The sequence below is a fragment of the Natrix helvetica genome (genome assembly GCF_964273705.1).
Source record: "Natrix helvetica genome assembly, chromosome: 1".
NCBI lineage: Eukaryota > Metazoa > Chordata > Lepidosauria > Squamata > Natricidae > Natrix > Natrix helvetica.
Genome location: NC_138548.1, coordinates 74,714,684 through 74,737,783, shown reverse-complemented (window position 1 = coordinate 74,737,783; position 23,100 = coordinate 74,714,684). Strand labels below are relative to the sequence as shown.

At 41.0% G+C, this 23,100-nt stretch overlaps 1 protein-coding gene across 2 annotated transcripts in view; it reads left to right on the top strand.

Moving 5' to 3' along the window:
• The window catches only part of SIPA1L1 (signal induced proliferation associated 1 like 1), a 178,557-nt gene that overhangs the window by 72,068 nt on the left and 83,389 nt on the right, over window positions 1-23,100 (top strand). The window contains exon 3 of one of the 2 annotated variants that reach the window (XM_081934973.1): window positions 630-740. The gene's annotated coding sequence lies outside the window, so the exon portion shown is untranslated. Of the gene's footprint in view, window positions 1-629; window positions 741-11,881; window positions 12,081-23,100 lie in introns of those variants that run through there. The other variant, XM_081934974.1, reaches the window with a different exon arrangement.

Here is a 23,100-nt window from a genome sequence, read left to right as displayed (position 1 = left end):
AGAAGCCTTTGAACTATGGTGCTGGTGTAAAGTATTGCGTATGCCATGGACACGCAGAACAACCAATAGAGAGGTGCTGAAATGTATAAAACCAGACACATCACTAGAAGCCAAGATAACAAGATACGTCTGATTTACTTTGGCCATGTCATGCATGCAAATTCATTTGGGAAGTCAGTGATGCTAGGAATGGTCAATGGATCATGAAGAAGGGGTAAGCAAAGAAGTCAGTGGGTTGATAACACCAAAACTGATAGGAAGATGAATATCCAACATCTGAAAGAAGCTGTGCTTGACAGGTAGCATGGAGAGCATTTGCCTATAAAGTCACCAAGAGTCGGACACAACAGAGTGGTTAAAACAAGAACAAATTATCAGCATATTAATGTTAGTGAACTAAGCCACCTCAGTGACCCTGTAATGAAATATCTCTGAAATCTTTATCAGATGCATAAGAATGATACTTTTTTATTTTAGTGTTAATAATTGAATTCAATTATTGAAGAGTTGTTGTAGTTCTGATCTTACTATTGTCAGCATTCTGCGCCTGTAGATTAAAAAAAAATCTGCATCTGCAAACTAGAAGGCATTGGCCTAAAATTCTGCTGTTGTGGTACTTTCTCTTTCAGAATCATAAATTGCTACACCTGCCTGCCTGAGTATCAGCATTTCCTTTGGACAGTGTACAGAACTGAAGAGAAAGGGGAAACCTCCTTGCAGGTCCTCTGCTGTTGGATAGGGTAAGTTGCTTGCCAAACTCCTAGGCTCTGGGAAATTCAGAACAGATTACTATGCAGGCATTTAGCTGACATGTAATGAATTCACAGATGATTGATTATTCAACTAACCCTAGTTTACAGGTAGGCTTGCAGGTTTTTTTTTTTTTAGTTAAGCAACTTACATATTAAAATCAGTCAAAAAAAGTGTCTGGGAAATCCACTTTTCTTTTTCTTATGTGTCTTTGTTAGATTGAAGATGTACCGCGTTTGATTTCCCTGTTCACCATAAGTGACATATATCATCCCAGTTTCAAAATGATTTATAAATACTTTGGCCACGTGTGGCACATAAGGGCAGGGTGAGAAAGTATCATGTACTCGTTTTGCATTTCTGCAGTGACTCTGTTGTGGCCAGCTTCCAATCTTGCTTTAATTTTTAGGGAATTAGCAAAGCCATTAGATATTTTAGTTATGTTGTGTCCTTTTACACCAGCTTAGGCCCTGTCAGACTTTGAGAGTATTTGGGGCAGGACTTATTTAAAATAAAATATATATATATTATCTCTCCTTTGCCATATGTGCTCCTCAGATTTTCAAACAGATCCTTTCATGACAATACTCATCATTGTTCAATACCAGTTATATTTTCATATCCTGTGCTTATACTTGAAATGGCAGCCTTAGATCCTAGGACCACATGTGGTTTCTGATTCTTTTTGTGGAACCTGTAAAGCCTCCCCACAATACAATTGCTGACAACCATTAGTAGTTTTTCCTCCCCCCTAAAATTAAGTGTATTGCTAACTTTACTTCGGAAACTGTTTGTAGACTGTAGGTCTTCATAGAGCAGTTTCCTGTTATCGTAGAGACAGCAGCCAGATTGGGTATGCTTCGTTCATTAACCAATCGGACTGTCTACACTTATGATGTCATCGGGCCCTTGTGGCTCCAGACTCAGTCCAACCTGGATTGGCTGTGAGAATTGATCTCTCCTCCAAATTATTTAATTATATCTTTAATTGGTGATTTTTTCCCCCCAAAAATTGTTGTTCCTTAAATAATCCTTTATTCTACAAATTGGAGGGAAATTTGAACTCTGGCTGCCTCTTCTCAGCTGTCTGATTGCCTGCGGCCTACACAAAACTGTCAAATTTGGTCTCAAGCTACAATTCCTCTCCATCCCCCAGGAACACTTCATGCCATGCCCGGTCTCTCAGTGTCCTCGCAAGAGGGCACTGATGGAACAGGCCATTCAGCACCTGTTGGAGATCTGGGCCATCCAACCAGTTCCTCCCCATCAGGAAGGGCAGGGTTTTTATTCCCACCTGTTTGTGGTACCGAAGAATTCCTGGGGATGGAGAGCAATTTTAGATCTAAAAACATTGAACTGCCACATTGTCTATCAGCGGTTCAAAATACATTCTCTGCACACCATCCTCCAGGCGGTCAGGAAAGCGACTTCCTCACGTCAGTAGACTTGACCGAAGCTTACCTTCATATCCCATCTTCATAGACCACCGAAAATATCTCCACTTCTCCTATGGGGGAGGCACTTCCAGTACTGAGCTCTTCCGTTCGGTCTATCCTCTGCCCCCAGAGTATTCACAAAGGTACTGGCAGCACTAGCCGTCCACATCAGGTCATCCCCAGTTTGGATTCTCTGTTACCTGGGCGACATTGTCTTGTTGTCCAGGTCTCCGGTTCAAACAGAAAGAGATCTCGCCTTCACCATTCACACCTTGCGGAATCACGGGTTCGGGGTGAATCTCAAAAAGAGTCACCTCGTTCCCAGCACTCACCTTCTCCACCTCGGGGTCTTGATAGACACCATGGCAGAGAGGGTGTTCCTATCCAACGACCACATTCTCAGTCTGAGGGAACTTGCTAGGAAAGAAGGTGCTACGTCTACGCAAGGCATCCCTTCTTCTCTCCCAAGTCTTGAGCAAGATGGTATCCTGCTTTGGGATTGTCCCGTGGGCCAGGTTTCACAGCAGGAGCCTTCAATGGTTCATGCTTCCACATCAAAAGGCCGACAGGAGCAGCTCTCCTCTCAGGGTCCCCCTTCCCAGAAAGGTATTACACACTCTCAAATGGTGGCAGTCTCCAGCGATTTTGCAAGGGACCTTGTTCAGAGAGCTGTGCCATCTCACACTTACAACGGATGCAAGTTTGACAGGATGGGGGGCACACATGCAGGACTTAGTGGTTCAGGATCAGTGGTCCCTCGAAGAAAGCCAAAACAGAATAAATTGGCTAGAATTGCGGGCGGTTCGCCTCGCCCTCAGACACTTCCACCACAGAATTCAGGCCCGTCACATATTAGTCCTCACGGACAATACCACGACCAAGGCACACATAAACAGATGGGGGGTAACTCGTTCCTGGTCCCTGATGCAGGAATCCAACCTGTTGTGCCAGTGGGCGGAATCTCACCTGTCATCTCTCAGGGCAGAGCACATCTCAGGGGTCTTCAACATCCAAGCAGACTGGCTGAGCCAGACAACAATAGATCAGGCGGAGTGGACCATCCATCTGAGCCTCTTCCATCGACTGATACTACGGTTCGGCCTCCCAGTCCTAGACCTGTTCGCGACGGCAGACAACAACCAGGTACCCAGGTATTACTCAAGGTTCATGGACCCTATGGCAGAAGGAGTAGACGCCCTCAGATGCCAGTGGCCAGGGGTCTCCTGTACGCATTTCCTCCCCTTCCCCTCATTCAGAGGGTAATTCAAAAAATGCTGGAGCAGGAGGCAGAACTGTTGCTGGTAGCGGCGAATTGGCCACGCCGGCTTTGGTATGCCGACCTAGTGACTCTGTCAATCTCCACCCCATGGCACATCCCATGGTCTCTCCTGTCTCTACACCAAGGGTCATTTTGTCATCCCGACTCCCAGTGGCTGCAGTTAACCGCATGGCAATTGAGCGGCAAGCCTTAACAGCTGATAACATCTTCCTTTCACGTCATTGCTACCATTCAGGCATCATGCAGAAGCTCTACTAACAGCATTTATGATGCCATGTGGCGAACTTTTGCTCTGTGGTGTTCCAACCAGACTGTTGACCCACTTAGGGCATCCATTCCGCAGATATTGGACTTCCTGCAGAGGGGGCTTGTTCAGGGACTTACCCCTAACACCCTACACTGACAGGTGGCCTCTCTGGCTTCTGTTCTGCATGGTCTGGCATCTGAACATCTGCCTTCTCACCCCTTGATCCGGAGATTTTTCCATGGAGTGTCCAACCTGCATCCCCCTGCCATACATAGATATCCGACTTGGGACTTCCTCGTGTCCTAGAGGCTTTGACTTCCGCGCCCTTTGAACCTATGAGATTCACTTCTTTGAAACTGTTGTCCTTTAAAACACTTTTTTTGGTGGCTGTAACCTCAGCCAGACGTATTTCTGATTTGGCTGCTTTTTCAGTCAGGCATGACTTGTGCGTGTTCCATCCACACCGAGTTGTCTTAAGACTGGACCCAACATTCATACCGAAGGTCAATAGCTGTTTCCACCGAGGTCAGGAGCTGACCTTATCTGATTTCTGTCCGTCTCCCCGTCATGAGAGGGACTGCAAGTGGCACACTCTTGACGTATGCCGTGCCCTCAAGATCTACATCGACTGCACTGCCTCGTTCTGCCACTCCGAAGCTCTCTTCATCTTCTTTCGCCAGGCCTCCTTGGGTACCGAGGCTTCATCGTCTAGTCTGGGGCCTGTATTAAACTGTCTTATGAACTTCAATCCATAAAGGTCCCTGCAAAAATTACAGCTCACTCTACACGTAGCACTGCGACATCTGCGGCTTGGTCCACTCAAGCCACCTTGGAAGAAGTCTGCTGGCCGGCCACCTGGGTGTCTCCCACAGTCTTCATACGTCATTACAAGTTGGACAAGTACGTGTCGGCTGACGTGGCTTTTGGGCGCAGGGTGCTACAAGTGCTTGTGTCCTAATGGACCTTTTTTACAATTTCCCATCCTAGTGGACAGCCCAGCATTTGGTACATCCCAGTCTGGCTGCTGTGTCTACGATAACAGGAAAATGGGCGTTGTTTCTTACCTGATACGCTCATTTTCTGGTAGAGTAGCGATAACAGCCAGCCCCGCCCTGGTATGGGTCACGCGAGGAAATTCCTTGTGCGGAGGAGACAGATACAGTGACTATGGACTTTCACTTTTTGCTCACAATTCTCACTTGAGTCTACGGTTTTCCTTCATCTGAAACTGGGGAGGAGCCACAAGGGTCCGATCATATCATAAGTGTAGACTCAGTCCGATTGGTTAATGGACGGAGCATACCCAGTCTGGCTGCTGTCTCTACTCTACCATAAAATGAGCGTATCAGGTAAGAACCAAAGCCCATTCTGCCACATCTGAAGTTCTGGTTTCTCTCATAATAGGTTTTAAAGGACTTTTAAATTGACCATTAAGTTAAAGTTAGACTGCTTCAGATTGGTTAAAAATTATTAATGCATGCTTTTAATTCTTGTTATTTTGGTTGCTGTTCTCATTGTCCAGTGTGACTATATATTCATAAAGTACTAATCTGTCATTTGATTGTTCCAATCTAATGTGACTTTTAAGAGTAATAGTGGAACGCTCAATTTTTTTCTTTTCTTTTAATATTTTGTAAATTAAGTAATATTTCTATTTTGTAAATCTTTAATGTATTGTTTGCACCTGACATAGTTGGTCATAGTATAAAAGAGTGACAAAAACAAACAAATAAATAATGGTTAATTTAATTATTTACTCAAATGTCAGATTACTTTTTAAAATACCTAGCAAATAAGGAACAAATTGAAAATCTTCTGATTCTTTAACAAAGGCAGCTTCAAAGGAACAGTGCTAGCTAGTGGGACCCCTTCTGTGATATATTAATCCCCACTTATTCTCCAAAAGATAATTTTAGATTCAACTCCCTAACCCAGTGACAATTTTGAATTTTGTGGCCTGAAAAATCCCTCCCCTGTATTCTTGTGTACTGCATTGTGTCCTTCTTTTCTGATCTTCCCTGGTCTCGTATGCATGCATCCTTAGGCCTCCCTGCACTTGCATGCACCCATGCCCGCAGTACCCCATTCCCCAACTTATGTACAGCCTGTGCCAGCCATCCCAGGGCCTCCCCTATCCCTAACAGTAATTCCGCAATCTTTACTTGGGACTCCCATCGCTTCCTCCTTAACAACTCATATATCTAGGGATTATACTTTTTGACATCGTCACTTAGCAATAGCAATCCTAGTCCTGTCTGCTGTTGTAATTTGAGAACCACCTACACAGGTTTTGTTTCCTTTTGTCATGCTTTCATTCAGCTTGTTTTTCTGTTATCGGTGTAAGATCTCCCTGCAAAGGAAATATGTTCTTATCATGAACATATCTATAGGTTTAGTGAAAAATATTGGTAACGTGCCTCTCATTTATATAGCAGCCCAATTTAGTGTGTGTTGCAATATGTATGAGAATAGATTTTAATTAGGTCTATCTAAATCTGTACTAATAAATACTTCTTTTCCACTGACACTCAAGCATATTTGAAATAGCAGTTACAAATGGTGTGAAGAGACAAGAAAATAAAGTCTTTTTGTCAGGGGTTTGTGAGGAAGTGTCACCACTTTTGTCATCACTTCCTCCTCCTCTGGTCACATCTCTATAAGATGTGTTGGGCAACATTGTCAGTCATCCTTAGCCATATAGGTTTAATGTAGGGGTGGGTTGCTGCCGGTTTTACTACCAACATGGCAACAGTGGCTGTGAGGGAAGCGGTCTGTGGGCGTGGCAGGCCTGGGTTGCTGCCGGTTCTGCGACCCAGGCCTGATTTAATGGTTAATTACTCCCCCACTTTTTCACGCTAGTTTGTTCTAAGTTATTGTTCAGACCATGAAAGCCCATACAGAAAGAACTTCCTTTCTGCTTGTATCTGATGTCCAAGCTTATAATACATCCCCCGCATTTCTGATAGGTTTTTTGCTTCCTGTCTTGCTTCCTGCTCACTTAAGTTTTCATGTTTCTATGCCTCCTTTTGTTCTTTTGTTTGTCTAGAAAATATGTCTTCCTGTTTAAGTTGAAGTATAAATTTGCCTAGCAATTAAGGGAGTATTTGTTCTAGGTATATGTATTTTTAAAATGTACATCTAGATTTGCAGCTTAATATCTCCAAATTGTGCATTGTTATTTGCACTGTTAGAGAGAAATTTGGGGCTCAGTTGTTTTATTTCCTCTATACAAAATGTCATCCTTCTTTCAGTATTTGCACAGAATGTAAAAGTTGTAGTGTTCATTAACCTTTCATGTTCTACTTGTATCTTAACTTTCATTGTGCAATACAGACCTATTCCTATGATGCATTTAAATATTTTACTGATACAGTATCTGTATTAGATACATTACACTTTCATTTCATTTCAAATAAGGTATTAAAATGGAGATTTGCTTCAACCAGTGCATTAAAGTGAGATATAGATATTAATTACAAATTATGTGTGCATTTAACTTCATATTTTCCTTTGCTGGCATTTTCCAAAACAAGAAAGAGAGTGGCAGAAAAAAAGCATATACATTTTAAAATTCACAATGAAAATGTTGTTAGTCTTCTACTGATACAATCCAGCTAACATGGGAAAAAGTGTATACATGGACAATGTCAAATGTCCTATAAACATTTATGTGCCTGAAATTTATAATGACCGAATATTATATCTGGGTTAGTTTAAATCTAGAAAAGGCTTAATTTATTTGTAAATAGTTTTTGCTTCTGGATAAGAGAATACGTATTTAGCATATTGTGTAATAAATATATGAATATTAATAGTTCAGGAGTAGCGACATTAATCCTGAGTATTTATATTGGATAGAAAATATAAAAGCTTTTGATTTTTTTAAAAAATGGAAATGAAATTGAAAGATCATTTTTTTATAGAAAAGTAAAAAAGAATTCTAAGATAAAGTAGGGATATCCTACATCTTTATTAAACTAATGTCTGTGTAAACTAGTAGCATTTTTCTTTTTCTTTTTAGTTTCAATTCATTAAGTTTGATTCTAGACTCTAACTCAAATGATAAAAGGAAATAGGCAAAATTAAATATTTTAGAAATATAATTACAATTCTGAGCATAATTTTTGTCAGAGATATAGATTTAAAATTAAAACCCATTAAATGTCAGATTAGAATTACCATTGTTTCCCATCCCTGGATATAGTGGTAGTGATTGTTTAGAATTTGGCATACAACTCTCGCTGGTTAGTTTTTTATTTATGGCTGCCATACTAAAACCTTATAACTTATAAGTAGCATACAAAAATCAACAAAAAACCGAAAACATACAGGAGAACAATAGATAACATTAAAGCCAAACTAATACAATAAATTGACCAATGTTAAAATACATAATAATGCATATGCATGAGACTCTACTCATGATGATACAATATCTAGGGAAAAAGCCAGGCCTTAATAGCCTTTCTAAAGGCCTATGGGGTCTTCCATATTCATCATTCGCACCTAGATTAAATAAAGTGTTATAATAATTAAATACTAAACTGGAACAAAGTACTGGAATTAATGAATCGGATAATCTGGTAATATTGAAGACAAATAATATATTTAAAAAAGGATTCAAAGAGATATTTCAGAAAGAGTTTCATTATTTTGTATTCATTGAAATTTTAGAAATAGTAATTTTTGAGGCGCTGTACAAAGTTGTCCTATATTAAGACAGAAGCTTGTCCACAAACCTATATAGGGATGGCATTTTCAAGTTTGCAATAAATCATGAAGATCATGAATAACTCAAGAAAAGAGATTAACATCCCCCAGCCCCTGCCCAAAATATGAGAAAAGAGGTGAGGAGTACTGGGAAATATTAGTGAAAAACTGAGAGTTTTTCATAGACAAGTTTCTCTTTAAAATCATTATAAAGGAAAATAAGATAGTTCTTAATTTGAAAGACAAGAATGTTTACATTGTATAATAAATGATACATAGAAAATAGGCCCAGTACTCTTCAACATCTTCATCAATGATTTGGATGAAGGGATAAATAGGAAACTCATCAAATTTACAGATGACACCAAGCTGGCAGGAATAGCCAGTACTCCAGAAGATAGGCTTAAGATACAGAAGAATCTTGACCAGTGGTGGGTTGCAGGCGGTACGCCCCGATACAAGCGTACCGGAGCCTGCCCGGAGCACTGGATACTGTTCCGGTAGAGTGCTCTGGAGGGCCTGCCCGCCCGAGCTCCTTACCGGTCTTTTAAGTCTTTGGCACTTACATGCACGCGCATGGCGCTTACAGCACCTGCGCGATGCTCCGCTGAGCAGCTGGAGCATCACGGAGGCTCGCGGAAGTGGTAATATGCATGCGCGTGCTGCATGCGTCCATGTGGACGCCGCCGGGCCCATTCCAACCGTACCAGTTGGAACGGGATCCAGAACCCACCACTGATCTTGACAAATTTGAATATTGGGTACTATCTAACAAAATGAAATTCAGTGGTGAAAAAAGTAAGGTTCTATATTTAGGCAAGAAAAACAAAATGCACAGGTACAGTATAGGTGGTACCTTGCTCAATAGTAGTAACTGTGAGAGGGATCTTGGAGTCCTAGTGGACAACCATTTAAATATGAGCCAGCAGTGTGCAGCAGCTGCCAAAAAAGTCAACACAGTTCTAGGCTGCATAAACAGAGGAATAGAATCAAGATCACGTGAAGTGTTAATACCACTTTATAATGTTTGTTAAGGCCACACTTGGAATACTGCATTCAGTTCTGGTCGCCACAATGTAAAAAAGATGTGGAGACTCTAGAAAGAGTGCAGAGAAGAGCAACAAAGATGATTAGGGGACTGGAGACTAAAACATATGAAGAACGGTTGCAGGAACTGGGTATGTTTAGCTTAACAGGAAGAAGGACTAGGGGAGACATGATAGCATTGTTCCAATATCTCAGGGGTTGCCACAAAGAAGAGGGAGTAAAACTATTCTCCAAAGCACCTGAGGGTAGAACAAGAAGCAATGGGTGGAAACTAATCAAGGAGAGAAGCAACTTAGAACCGCGTAGAAATTTCCTGGCAGTTAGAACAGTTAATCAGTGGAACAGCTTGCCTCCAGAAGTTGTGAATGCTCCAACACTGGAAGTTTTTAAGAAGATGTTGGATAACCATTTGTCTGAAGTGGTGTAGGATTTCCTGCCTAGGTTGGGGGTTGGACTAGAAGACCTCCAAGGTCCCTTCCAAGTATTCTATTCTATTCTGTATCAAGACCTAATTATCTCAGATAGCATTGCTAAGTTTGTTCAGTTACTTGCAACATATAATAAGCAGAATTTGAGCTACTACGGTGTTTCCCCGAAATTACGACATGTTCTGATAATAAGACCATGCCATATTTTTTCCTGTGGGCAAAAATATACTCTCTCCCCCAATAATAAGCCCCTTGGACAACCCCCTCTTCAGCCAGGCAAAGCACCACTCACCAACCTTGCAATATCCTGAAAGCGCAAAGCCGCAGAAGCTGGGGAGAGGGGGGCAAAGGCGCTCACGTTGCTTGATGCCTTTGGGATACTGCTAGTTTGGTGGGTGGTGCTGTGCCCACCTGGAGCGGGGGGTTGCCGGGCAGCTGCTCTCACTGCTCTAAACTCCGGAGATCCACTGCCGAGTCTTCCAGCAGCCGCCGCTCTGGGACTACACGTTGCCGGAACACTCGGCAGCGGATCTCCGGAGTTTGGAAGGTGGTTATAGTTGGAACATGGTGGCAACAGGGCCGCGCCGGCGCCCTGGCCTAGTCCTGCAGGGAGAGTTGGGCATGGTAAGGCAGGGAGGCACGCAAGCTGGAGGCAGAACAAGTGCTCGCGCAACCTCTCTTTCCAGCCGGGCAGAGCGCCATGCGGCTTAGCGCCTTTGGGATATTACTGGATCGGTGAGTGGCGCTCTGCCCGGCTGCAAAGGGGATTTGCCGGGTGGCTGCTCGTGAGCCTGGTTGCTTCATGGCTGTTGTGTTGCGCTGCTGCGACAGTGCAACACAGCTATTTGCCCATGAGGCTGTGCCTAGCTCTTTGTGAGACCGCTCTCAAGAGAGCAGCCGCCCAACAACCCCAAAACAATATACCCTCCCCCCATAATTAAGCCTAAGCCATATTTTGTAGGTAAAAAGAAAATAAGGCCCTGTTGTATTTTCGGGGAAACACGGTAGAAAAGAAGGTTAAAAAGGTAAGGGAAATGTTAACATTGTAATCTTAACTAATTAACACATATTTATCATGTAACATTTATTTATTTAATTTGTATGCTGTCCATCTCACTATGGAAAGGATTCATTTAGTATGTTTATTTTAATTTTATATTGCTTTTTAATCGAACTAGTCATAGATTGTAATATTAATTGTGTAAAAAACCCTGCAGATTTAGTTATCTCTCCTGTATACCCTACAATTTGTTCTGGAGACTTTCCATAGCATATTTGCTCTATCTGTAGAGCAAGATACATTTCTATTCCGTAAATATATGTCTATTTACATATATTATGATAATGTTTACTCTTACAGCAAACATATTACAATACAATGCAACTTAAAATGCAAAAGAAATTAAGACATTAAATTATGCTTAGAATAGCTATAAAATTTGCCAAATTATAAATTATAACTTTTGTTAAAAATGGCTTGGATTCAGACTCTAGCTTCAATACAAGTTCCTTCCATTTGTGAAAAGCTGCTCATCCAAGAGAGGAATTGTAGTGGCAGAAAACATCTTGTTTATTGATTCTTTCCTCCCTGTGCAGCTTCCTGAACAAATTGCACATAAAATAGTTAGCAGTTAATGCATTGTACTAAGACTGGGGAGACCTTTAGCCATGGCTGGATGCCCACTGGGTAACTTTGTACATACCACTCTCTCTTAGTCGCACCTATCTCACAGGGCTGTTAGTGTAGGGAAAATAATTTGTGGACTATTTTTGTCACCTTGAGCTCCTGAATAAAAGGGGAAATATAAATTTAATACCCATTTAAAGAGAGGAGATGGGATTGAAAAAAACAAGGCAAAAGAGAAGTGTCTGAAAATTAAAGTTCACTTTAATTCTATTTAGGGAATTCGATTGCAAATAGAATATCTTGTTTTTTTCATTTTCAAAACATGAAAAAATGGGATAGAAGATTACTGTGGCTAAATTTCAGACCAAAACCAGAAGCGTTTTAAAAACTGGAAAATTTTTAAGAGACATAACAGAATAACGGAGTTGGAAGAGACTCTGGAGGTCTCCCAGTACAACCCTCTGCTCAAGCAGGAGAGCCTACGTTATTCCAGAGAAATGGCTATCCAATCTGTTCTTAAAATTGTCCAGTGATGTAGCACCCACAACTTCTGGAGGTAAGCCATTCCCCTGATTAGTAGTTCTTGTCAAAAAAAAAATCTCCTTAGTTCTAGGTTGGATCTGTCCTTGATTAGTTAGCCATCTTAGTTTGAATTGATAAAATTATTTGCTGCATAAAACTTTTCATGTCAGTACTGATAAACCAGAATGTAATAAATAATTAACGAGTTTGTCCAACCCCCACCCAAAGATATATAGTTTAAATAAGAAAGGAGATAACTTGCCATTTAGCTTCAAATAGATATCAGTATCTGCTTATTATGACTGAGATTGGGAAATTGGGAAATAAACTTAAACATTCTGGAATTGTTTTTAAAAATCCCCTTCACACTTTTGTTTTGCTGTATAATGTTTAGATGAAACTTAAATTTATATATCATAATGTAGTTTCATTGTCCCTGAGAAAAATGAAGACTTGTTACACCTTCTGAAAATATCATTTCTCCCAGTGCTTTAGATTCATAATTGCAAAAATTATGTTAGGAATGTTAGGACACTATAAATAAAATTCATTGTATATGAGGGAAAAATCTAACTTAAAAAGTATCAGTTTATCATACTGATAAGAAGAGAAATTCAGATATTTATAAATGGAGAAATATTGGAAAAAAGGTCTAGAAAAATGTGAAAGTATATTACGTTGTGTGATTTAATTTATTGTTAATAAAAACTAAGAATGACTCAAAACAGATAAGTCAAAATAACTTCCCCACCAGTGTAGGAAGACTTATCATCTGGAAAGAATTGTTGTGGGTAGATTACGTGTTATTGGATACTAGTAATGTTTTAGTTTTCATCCAACGTGTTGCTTCAAAGAATTTGTTCATGAGATGTTAGTTATAAAAAATCATAAATGCATTTTATTTTTTGCAATGGTTTCACAAAAATTGTATTTTGATAAACATCTGGTTAGTGACTCATGCAAGCTTTGAGTTCAAGGAATAGATGTTGATGAAAGTGAAAAATGGTGCCAAATAACTTTTCTGTGGGGTATCAGTACAAATAACCTTCAACTACTTCCTGGTACTGTACAATTTATATGATCCAGATGATTATGTAGACATTTTCTCTACTTCCTCTTCTGAGAGAGTTATAGTTGTTCAAAATGTTTTCTGCTAAGATCTTGTTAATAGTGTTGGGTTGTATGTCAGGAAACTGAAGTGAAAAGAGAAAATCTTTGAAAAATTAAATTTCTATTAATGGGATACCTACAGAGATTTAATGGCTTGCTTATAAATATGGCCTGAGCTAGCAACAATATTTGTTCAAAGTACTGCTTGTTTTAATGCTAACTTCCAATGGCTCTAATAGTTATTTTATATTTCTGCATCTTATAAATTAAGATATAGGGAAAACATTTTCCAAAAATGCTGTAAAACATATTCTGCAAAATTTAACTACATTTTATTCTTCATACTGATGTGGCAGCCTAATATTGTTGTGTTTTTTCCTCCAAGATCTCTGGATTTCCCCAAAGAAATGTCCCTTAGTTATGCTTGGACCTATTCGTATGAAATACAACATGGTCCAGCGCACACATAAATTACTCTAAATCAAAAGAATAATTTGACTCTAGGAAACAGTCTCCAACAGCTAGGAAGTAAGGAATTGGTTTAAGCCAGTTCTGGATAAATAGCTCCAGCTACTGTTGGTAGGAATGGAAGCAACAGTTAACTGACTTGGGACTTTATCAGTGGGGGAATATCTGTGTGTACATCACTTTCTGTATATATGCTGAACATCAGTCCTGTATTCTTTTTAACAAATAAGAAAAAAAATTGTATACCCAAAGCCTACAGAGTCTTTAAAGCTTCAACATAGTTTATATATTCATTTGAATTGTCTGAAAAAATTATTCTCTGGCTCCTCCCCCTCCTCCATTCCCCTTGAAATCTTGGAAGCAGTACAATGAAATGATTAAAAAGTTTGCATTCTTTTCATACACAATGAAGGTTTCCCCTTGTGCAAATGATTGCATTCCTGTTGCATGTCAGGTTTTCCTAATATATACTCATTTGTATTTATATTACTATAAGTCCCACATACCAGTTCTTAGGAATTTTCATTTAGTATTGCTCATAAATAGCTAGACCTGTTCCCTATATTTCTCTTTTATTTCTTCCTTGTTCTTATTTCTTTCTTACTATATTTTAATTTGCATTACATTTTACTCTTGCTTTTAAAATCAGATCACTAATGTCATTAATAGTTGGGATGCTTATTCCAGAGAGCCAGCACTGCAACAAAGAAGACTCATTTCTTGGGCCCATTTAGATGACACTGTTTAATTAATGGAACTCAAGCATATCAGCCCTATGTAATTGTTACCAAATGGCAGAAACTACAAAAGACAGATAGCCCCTCATTTAGCCAAGCTCTATGCCATGAAATGGTTTATAGGGAAACTTCACCTGGAAGCCAGCTGGTAACCAGTGCTACTAACAAGGCAAAGTTATTATTGGAAGTATAGTCAGAAAAGGAGATCATTTGGACCTCTTCCTTCAAGTTGATAGGCAAGACTTCCTTTCTTCCCTCCCCCTACTTCTTGTTCTCATTTTGAATATGATTAGTTTCATAGACTATGGATGATAGATGAACAAATAATTTCTCCAATCAAGAAAAAAAATCTTCATCTTTGGTGCTCTGTTTCAAGCTCAGTTATCTTTAGCGAAACAGTAGATACAGAATTTTCATTAGCTGTACCACTGTAAAAATGGGTTTGCATGGAGGGAATGAAAGATGAATTCTATTTATTCTGGCTTCTTATTGCGTGGTTAGAAGAAAACCCAAAGCCAGGCTAATATACTTGTCATTTTGAAAGATTTATTTCTGAAACTATTTTTGTGTGTAGTATGTACATGTATAAAAGTAAAGTTATTGGAATAGGTGTAACTTTTAAAATTGAATATTAATTCCATATTAGGTCATTAGTTTTGTTTAGATATCATTTCCTGTAATCAAAACAATTCATATGTATCCCTTAGAGCAGTATTGATCTATTTAGTTTTTGAGACAAATACCTAACTGTATTACAAATGGAAGTGAGCATTAAATCAAAAGGAAACCAGAGGAGTTCACCCATCATATTTAAAATATATTTGTCAATTTAGGGTTCTCAGTTGCTCCTGATATTTTTATTTTCTCTTCTACATTTTAAAATAGCACTAAGTTGACTGATGGATAGTTCTAGTAGATTAAAAGCCATCTGCGTTTCAGTACATTCCAATTGATTCATTAATCTGCAAAATATCATTTACACGAGCCTGTTAGTACTTATTCCATCTGTTATTTTGTTGTTCACTTCTGGGTCTTTGAATAAAACAGAAAATTAAATGTTTTAGGGTATAGTGCTGAGCACTTCTATTTGGAAGGAAGCCTTGTATTTGATCAAGAGTATATGTTTCAACTATTGCACTATTTTCATTTCTATTTTTGTGGTAAGTAGCAAATTAAAGGCTCACAAAAGCTTAATAATGCATAAAAGCTCAATATCTATTAACACAACCATGGTTTAAATGTGAACAAGAACATTTTCATAGTTGCCTCTCCAAACCTGCATTGAAATCTTCTGGGCAAAAAAATAATAATATACATTTAATTGTGTGTCATTGGTAAGTCCTAAGAGAGACATTTCATATGGATTTTTCTATCTACAGACACAAAATGCTGACTCAAAGGTGAGGCCTTTGAAACTGTATTAATGAGAAACAGCAAATACATTAACAGTAAATTTAACAAATACATTAAGGACAAATTTCTGTAAAATGAAAACCCGTATTTTTCCCTTCCAGGATGAGGAAGAACATTCTCTTCCCGTTTCTAATGAGCAGTTTATTATTTTTCCTGGGGGAACAGAAGATTGATAGGATGTTCTAACCAGTGTCACATTTACTAAATAAGTTCTGCATCTGCATGGTCTGTGCCAAAGAAATCTGTGTTTCTTTCCACGTGGAACTTAAGCATTCTGTACACCTCTTCTAATAAATTTGTTCTAAAATGGGACTTTTGTATGCAAATTATTTTAAAAAATGATTGAGCCAAGAAATATTTTGAACTATAAGTTAGTGAATTACGTGTCTATAGGTAGTCCTCGACTTACAACAGTTTATTTAATAATTATTCAAAGTTACAAGGGCACTGAAAAAAGTGATTTTATTACCATTTTTCACAGTCACGACTTTTGCAGCATCCCTATGATCACATGGTCAAACTTCAGATGTTTGGCAACTGACTCATATTTATGATGGTTGCAGTGTCCCGGGCAGAGGGAGTTGCTCTTGGCATTACTTCCTGTTCAGTGCACGCAAAAAATTTGCAACTGAGCCTTCTAAACAAGACACTTGAAGGAGAAAAAGCTAGAAGGAAGGAGGAAGAGCTTGAAGGAAAATCCAGTCATCTGAAAGCAACCATTGTATCATTTTCTGTTATAATTGATTGATTATATTCCATCAAGTCTTATCAATTCTTAGCAACCATATAGATATTTTTGCTAATGACAGTCTATCCTTAATCTGGTCCTTCAAGGCTTCCAATGATTGCTAATAGTAGAGCTTAGGTGACATCAGATAGCCACATGCAACTATTGAAGTTCAGATCATCTGCCCCATCAGGCAAGCATATTCTTTATTGAAGTCATTGTATCTACCATGTGATAAAAAGTGTTAACCCAAAAAGTGTGTTATAGTGATAAGGATTTTGAACTAGAAGCAGGTCCATACTCATGTCTACCTTACAGGGTTACTGCGCAGCTAAAATTGAATGGAGCATTAGAAACATCATGACGATTATGAAATCTGGATATAGATCTTACAAATAAACAAAATAATTACATTACTTTTAGTACTTAGAGAATAAAGTGGAGGGAGTTTTGCTTTTAAAATTATATATTTTACTGAATTAAAATACTGGGTATTAGATTTTAAATTAGCTCCAATCTTATTGTTGTGAGAAGGTTGTCTCTATTCTCACTGAGATAGAACGTTGGACCTTACCTGAACGTTTCTTTTCTGCAGAGAAGGCGGGAGGGGCTACAGCTGGGTTTAGTCACAGCTTGATTGGCCCAGAGACTGAGGGAATTTTCTTAAAGACACCATCCTTCCCTACTGGCTCCCAGTTTCCTTGAGGTCGAATGGAGAAGCTGTAAATCTTATGTAAGGCAAAACAACCGGAAACCCAGATATACAACACGACCGCCCCTCGCCGGACCTAACTGAACTTACTAGAGTGGGATGTAGCCCCTCCCACCTTCTCTGCAGAAAAGAAACGTTCAGGTAAGGGCCAACCTTCTTTTTCCTGCAGATCGGTGGGAGGTGCTACAGCTGGGACATACCCAAGCTAAGTCCCATGGTGGGATGAAGACCCCGGAGGAAGGGAGGTCGCCACCTGTTGTAGAACTCGACGCCCGAAAGACGCGTCTGCCTAGGCGAAATGGTCCAAACGATAATGTCAGATAAAGGGCGTTGGGGAGGCCCAGGTGGCCGCCCTACAAATGTCCTCCAGGGGAGCCCTAGTGGCCCACGCAGCCATGGTAGCGGCACTTCGGGTGGAATGGGCCATGATCCCCTGGAGAGGAGTCTTCCCTGAGGCTAAATACGCCTCACTAATGGCTTGTCTCAACCATCTACCAATGGTGGTAGACGAAACTCTAGCACCCATTGTGCTGGGCTGAAAGAATAGAAAGAGTGCCTCTGACTGGCGGAAGGAGGATGTGCGTCTAAGGTAGATGCGCAAAGCGCGGCGTAGATCCAGCCGGTGCCAAAGGTGTTCCCTCTCGTGTGAAGGAGAGGGGCAGAAGTTAGAGAGTATGATTTTCTGCGACCTATGAAAGAGGGAGTTGACCTTCGGGATGAAGGTTGGATCTAATCTAAGGACTACCCTGTCTTGGTGGAATTGGCAAAGGTCATCCTTTGACGACAATGCTCCCAACTCCAATATGCGTTAAGCCGAGGTAACGGCGACGAGAAAGGCTACCTTCAAAGTGAGGAATCTGAGGTGAACTGCCCTCAACGCTTCAAAGGGGGCGCCCGTGAGGGTCCTAAGCACAATAGAGAGATCCCATGTCGGAAAACGATGGGTAGGAGGGGGGCGCAAGTTCACCGCCCCTCTGAGGAACCATTTTACTAAAGGAACCTGGGACAAAGAAAAAAGACCATCCCCTGCCAGAACGGAGGAGAGGGCAGCAACCTGTCTGGTTGTTGTAGGGTGTTATGGGAAAGGCCCTGGTCTAGGCCATGTTGAAGGAACTCAAGGACTTGGGCCACTGAAGCATTAGCCAGAGATAGATTGACTCTCTCGCACCAGGAGGCGAACGCCGACCACATAGAATTATATATCTGTGTGGTTGACGATCACCTGGCCGCTTCGATGATGGAGATGACCTTGGCCGACAGATGTGCTTCCCTCAGGCTCACTTTTAAAAGCTATTCTTTAGTCATTGTTTGGCTCCAGTGTGGTGCCTTGTAAGAGGTTATATTCTCTTGCCTAGAATGAATAGCATACCACTAACTGTTTTAGCAGCACAATAGATGTGTTGCAGTTTGTCTGTTTTAATTCAGTTTGTTCTATTTACACTTCTTTCAGCATTATTTTGGACCCCTGGATATATTTGTATATCTTGCTCAATCATTAAACCATTCAAAATACTTCCCCTTCTACTGACCTACATTGCTAACTCATTAGATCACAATTTCACACTTTCAGGTTCAGGATACTCCGCTAAGATTTGTGCAATGTATAAAGTTCTTTGATCTGTCCACATTTGGTCATATTCTAGACCAGAATTAATATCCTTCCCACTTAGAACAATATCTTTTAATGTTTTGTTTCTTAAATTCTAATCACTTACACTATCAATAAGTTTGCATCCCACCAAGATGGGGACTAAAACCTCATCTTTTCTATTTATATGAAATCTGTTGCTGTATTTATTGGTTACAATAACATTTAAACATATTACAATTGCAACAGGATTGTTGACAGTGATCTATAAGAGTAATATGGAATAAGAAACAATTTAATTACCAGTAAATATATAAAAATTGAGACTTTATAGTGAGAGGTCTATGACTGCATCAGAGTAGACTGCATCACTCTCCCTCCCTCTGTTAAGAACATAATATGAAAACATAACCAACACACTGCTGCATTGGACTACTAGCCCATTTGGTACAATTGGTCCATACAATGAGATAACCAGTACTGTGTCTTATAGTAGCAAATTCCAGTATTGAATAATGCATCCTGTAAAAAAAGTGCTTTTATCTGGCCTCATTCTTTCAAAATCCAGTTTCATTGGGTGACCTCTGATACTTTGGGAAGGGAAAAATGGCTTCATTTTGTCCACTTCATCCCTGTAATGCCTATTTTTGTAGACTTCAATTATATCCCATTTCCTTTGCCTCCATTCTACACTAAAAAGCCCCAAATGTCACAACTTTTCTTCTTAGGGAAGCTGCTTCTTGATTATATTAAGTGCCATCTTCTAAACCCCTTTTAGCTCCACTTTACTTTTTTTTTTTTTTTGAGGTGCATGTAACATTCTAGATGCAGTTGCACCATTTATTGATAGAATGGCATTATTATATTGATACCTCTACTTTCAGTATTGTTTCTTATCCCTAAAACACTCATTTTGTGTAGTAAGTGCATCCTGTTTTGGCATCTTAATTGAATTGTTCATCATTACTGTTTCCTCATTAGACACAGCTAGTTCTGACCCCATTGTTTTGTATTAGTACTTAGGAACATTTTTGCCAGTTTGCATCACTTTAATTTGCTCACATTGAATGACACCTTCCATTTTGATGCCCATCCCTTAATATGCAGGATTTTGGAGTTCATTGCAGTCCTTTATTATTTTTACCACTCTGAAAAATGTAGGGTGATCATCAAATTTGGCGGATCTGCAAGTCATACCCAATTCCATTTCATACATCATATGATCATATATAAACATGTTAAAAAGCACCAGTTTTAGGATAGAAACTGAGGAACACCACTAATTACATTCTTCACTGCAGAGAAAAAAGTGGCATTAAAGGCCTGGCAAAAAACATTTTGAATTCCCTTCTAAGTTGTGGTAAGGAGAGAGCTTGCTTAAACTTGTGTAATTCTCAAAGTTGCATTTAAGAATTAAAAAGTATTCATCTCACTTTGGAGAGAGTTGAATAGTTCTTAATTATCAAATGCATCTTAGTTGGAACAAAGATTTCAACAAATGTTGCTAATAAAGTGTGGGACAAACTGTTGAATTGTAATCAGAAGGCAACAGAAAGAAATAAAGGTATTTTAATACAACAGTAATGCAAGACACGAAAGAAACCCCATCCTACTGCTAGTGTTTTTATAGCAGTTTTATTAGAGTAATATACATGTAGAAAGATAAAAGCCTAATATAAATTAAGGAAAATATAAAAAGAAGAGAAAATAAAAAAGTGTGAAGAGATAGAAGTAAAAGAAGAAGAAAAAGATCTATAAAAGATGATATCTTCTTCTTGTAAAAACAATTTCAGCAACTTAGTACCTTCTCTACGTTTTTCAATAAAAATAATTTCCCATATCTCATCCCTTATGGATAGTCAAATTATAAAAAACTCATTCATCCCTAATCAGCAAAAGTCCATTAAGAGCTATCAAAAAAGTAATGTACCGTATTTTTCGCCCTATAAGACGCTCCGGAATAAAAGACGCACCCAATTTTAAAGGAGGAAAATCTAGAAAAAAAAGATTCTGAACCAAATACTATAGTAAAATATTTTATATCAACTGTATAAAGTTAACAGCAGTTTAAGAACAATTTTATGTCAACCATGTAACACAGGGGTGTCCAAACTTTTTTCAAAGAGGGCCAGATTGGATGAAGTGAACATGCTGGAGGGCTGAACATTTTTCCGAACATTCTTTGAACAATAACAATTAAATGCTAATGAATTATTTTATGCCAAGTTAATTGCAAATGGCATACTTTTCATTTCATAACATTAAGATCAACTGACAGCTGAGTTTTCACAATGTATCCATTTTTTCCCTGAAGACTCGTGTTTAGTACATTCAGATGCTTTCTTTCCTCTTTCCCTCTTACTTGTCTATCCTTCCTTCCACCCTCCCTTCCTCCTTCCCTTCCTTCCTGCCTCCCTTCCAGTTCCCTCCTTCCTCTTTCCTCCTGCCTGCCTGCCTTCTTTCCCTCCTGCTTATCTATGCTTCCTTCCTTCCTTGCACCTCCCTCCCTTCTGCCTGCCTATTTGTCTATCCTTACTCCCTCCTCCCCTCCTTCCCTGCCTGAGCGGGCTTCTCCAGCCGGTGGCTCATCTGCGGTCCGAAGTGCCTGGCTGGCTCGGGTGCCCCAGAAAAGCAGCGGCAGCCACAAGGGGACGGGCAGGAGCGGGCGGACGGCCCCTGCAGCCAATCCCACCCCAGCCAGAAGCAGCACTATGACAGCCACCGAGAGCGAGGGGGCGGCAACGGCAAGAACAGGCTTTCCTCCCTCCCCACTGGGCAGGCTACTTGCACAGCTCCAGCCCGCGGCTCTGACGAGGATCCAGTCTGGAGCGCCTGGCTGGTTCAGGCGCCCCAGAAGAGCAGCAGCTACAGCCACAGGGGGAAGGGCAGGAGCAACCGGGCAACCACTGCAGCTGCTCCCACGTCAGCAAGCCCGGCTCGGTGGCGTCTTTATGAGGGTAGCGTGCCTCCCTGCCAGCAGCTCCTCCAGCATCCCAGCTGGAAGCAGCAGCACAACAGTCGCCGTTACCAGGGGCGAGGGGGTGGCGGTGGCGAGATCGGGCGACCGCCACCCCTTTGTCCCTTCCCCAACAGCGGCTCGTCCTTCTTTTTAAGCAGGCAGCTATCAGAGAGAACAAGGCAGCGCGGCTTGTGCAGCAGCGAAGATCGCCTGCTTAAAGGTCGCCTGCTGAAAGCGTCTGCTTAAAAAGAAGGATGAAGCTCCGCTGGTTCGGAGCTCATCCGTGGGGGGGGATCCCCCTCGCGTTCCTCATCTTCCCAGATGGGCTAGTAAGGGGACAGAAAAGGTTGTTCTCCAGTTGGGACGGAGAGAGGGACAGACAGACAGAGATCGCCTGGTTAAAAAGGAGGAGGCTTCACTGATCTGGAGCCCATCCAGGAAGACAAGGAATGTGAGGGGGATCTCTCCCCCCGTGGATGGAGCCTCCCCCTTCCAATTGGGGGGATCCATGCAGAGGATTTCTCCCCCACTCCCCAATTGGAAACGAGGTGGCTGTCAAACCAAGGCAGCACCCCCCGCAGAAGAAGGAACAGGAGAGGAGTTCGCGCCAGCCGCCGGCTGGCCAGAGCCCCCCCCCTGGCTGCTCTCTCCCTCCGGATCTGGAGAGATTTGGGGTTGGGGGTGGAGAATGCTAGATGGGACACAATCAAACTTGATGGCAGCGCACCGATCTCAGTAGCCAAAGCCTTTGAATCAAGTTTGATTGTGTCCCATCTAGCGTTCTCCACCCCTAACCCCAAATCTCTCCGGCTGCAGAGATCGTGATGGCTGGAAAGGAGAGACGTTTTGCTTTCAGAGCTCCCGCTCGGCTGGGCTCCCGAGAGGGCTTAGGCGGTGGTGGCGGTGGCAGCGGCTCCTCACATTGCTGGGGCGCTGCTTTAAGCTGCCCTCCTCCTGCAAATGAAAGGTGCCTCAAGGCTTTGGCTCCTGAGATCGGTGCGCTGCCATCCAAAATGCTATTACTACGATCTCTGCCACCTGGAACCGCCTGAGAAGCGGCAGGTAAAGCGGGCGCTGCAGCGATCGTGGTACCAGCATTTTGGATGGCAGCGCACCGATCTCAGGAGCCAAAGCCTTGAGGCACCTTTCGTTTGCAGGAGGAGGGCAGCTTAAAGCAGCGCCCCAGCAATGTGAGGAGCCGCTGCCACCGCCACTACCGCCTAAGCCCTCTCGGGAGCCCAGCCGAGCGGGAGCTCTGAAAGCGAAACGTCTCTCCTTTCCAGCCATCACAATCTCTGCAGCCCCCTCTTTGCCTGCCCCATTTTCAGATGACCCAGTGG